Source organism: Manacus vitellinus, unplaced genomic scaffold (assembly GCF_001715985.3).
Source record: "Manacus vitellinus isolate BGI_N305 unplaced genomic scaffold, ASM171598v3 scaffold_18_pilon, whole genome shotgun sequence".
Lineage (NCBI taxonomy): Eukaryota > Metazoa > Chordata > Aves > Passeriformes > Pipridae > Manacus > Manacus vitellinus.
The window spans coordinates 12,249,093-12,251,478 of NW_021939324.1; positions in this window are offsets into that span (position 1 = coordinate 12,249,093).

The following is a 2,386-nucleotide window of genomic DNA, read 5'->3' on the forward strand; positions in this document are numbered from 1 at the left end:
GCTGTTATTTTCCCTTTCCACACCTTTCACCTGAAGCCTCTTTATTTCAAAGTTGTAATAACATAAAGGGAGGACATTGGCTCCTCTTTTCTGCCCCGCCCTCCTTAATGGACATTTGTGTCTTGCTAAACTAAGACACTGGGTCAGGGAAGTCCCATGTGTACACAAGTATATGCTCACTGAGAGGAGACCTGCCAAGAAGGACTTGGGGGTTCTGATGGATGAAAGAGGCCTTATAGAAAAGCTAGAGAATGATTTTTTACACTTAAAGATAGTGATTCTGTGGGAAAGAAATAGGACGGTTTTATTACAAGCAGGAGTTTCCATGGCTGTCTTGTGCCAGAGCACTTGGGACCCATTTTGTTTGAAGGACTGGGGAACTATTTTGTGGTCGGGGACTGGTGGACTGCTTATGGTTCTGCTTGAAGTTGCTTATTGCTGCTGCCTACCTGCTGCTACATACAGTTCTGCTCGAGGTTGCCTATTGCTCTGCTTATAGTTCTGCCTGCTTACTGCTACTTATTGTTACTGACTGTTCTGCTTGCTTACTGTTACAGTGCGAAGGCGAGCTGGGAAGAATGTAAGGTGGGGAGACCAGCGTGGGCTCACTGCCGGGGAACCATGCGGCCAGGGGCAGGGAAACAACCTGATAGGTGGATGAGGACAACCAGCGGACTGCACCAGAAGGCAAAGATCGTCTTTTAAGGAAGAAAAGAGCGAGGGCTGGCATGAGGGGAGCAAGGGAGTGGTTATGCAAATCAAAGGGTCTTAAAGGGACTTGTCCTTCTCATTTGGATGTGCTCGAACCGAGTCACGAGGTCAGTGCACCAAGCACACTGTTAATAAAGTTCTTCGTTTCCCTTTATTTGACTGTCTCCAAAATTTTAATTAGAGGTATTTCTCACAATTCGACACAGGGAAACAGTTTTAAACTAAAAAGGGAGAGATTTAGATTGGATGTTAGGAAGAAATTTTTGACTGCCAGAGTGGTGAGGTACTGGAACCAGTTGCCCAGAGAAGCTGTGGATGTCCCATCTCAGAAAGTATTCAAGACCAGGTTGGATGAAGCTCTGAGTAACCTGGTCTAGTGGAAGGTGTCCCTGCCCATGGCAGGGAGGTTGGAACTAGATAATTCTTAAGGTCCCTTCCAACCCAAATAATTCTATGATGATTCTATGAAAATCTTATATAATCAAAATAAATTTTTAAATGTTCCATGTTTTGAGTGCAAAGGGGACAAGGCTTTACCTTTACCATCTGCTTTTGGACAGCAGCAGAATCATAGAAGGAAATGTAAAACTATTTTGCAGTTTAGATGTGATTTAAGAGGGAAGATTAAGCTTTAGATATGAATGATTACTATAGAGATAACAAAAGGGAATATTTTGTATATTTAAAAGTTGTAAAGCTTATTTTTATAATCAAATTATATCCATTACATGAAAGTTCATTATGAAATATCAGGGTGAAATTAAAGTAGTTTTGCCTGAGTATTAGTAAAATTTTTGTGCCATGAATGGCACAGTGCCACATGATAATCTTGTTCTTCAGATTTGCTCTCGGATGTAGCCTGGCATGCCAGCTGTGCTAAAGGGTGATGCTGTGGAAAGAATGTGGGGCCACAGGGTAACTGAGGGTGGAAGGAGTCCTGCAGGTCATCTGGCTCAGCCTCTTGCTTCAAGGAGCTCTGATTTCAAAGCCAGCTCACTTGGCTCAGGAATTTGTTCAGTCACACCTTGGCAATCCCCAAAGACAGAGATTTCACAACACTTCACACTTTGGGGCAACCTGTCCTGTCCTTAAACTACTCATACAACAATATTTTTTTTTCCCCTATATCCAATTGGAATTTTCTTTGCTACAACTTGTGACTGTTGCCTCTTGTTCCTCTGCTGTGTAGTTGTGCTGATGCATCTCATTTTTCTCTAACTATTCAGAAGGTCCACTTTTTAAGAATCCTGTGCTCTCAGAGATAAAGGAAATTTTCTATACAGGATACCAGGAATTTCATGCAGAAATACTGGTGGAAAATAATTTGCAAGAAAGCTGAATGCACAGAGGGTGAGCAGCTTGTACTAGTTAGGACAGCTGAGACCAGTTCATCATGGTATGGGTGTAACTCAAAACTGTGTATTCTATAGCCTTCCATGCCATTTCCCAGAAATTGTTAGCAGTAGAGGCCTGTAGATGTTCCTGTCCTCATACCCTTTTATGGAATTCCCCGCTCTGAGGGGAGGACTGAGCATTCCTGCCTGAACTGGAGAATATATAAACTTGGAGTTTTGGAACCTTTTTACCACTCATGGGATCCAGAGGAAGACTGCAGCTCACCGCTCTCAGCCAGACTGCAGCTCACCACCCTCAGCTGGAGTGCAATCACCACTTT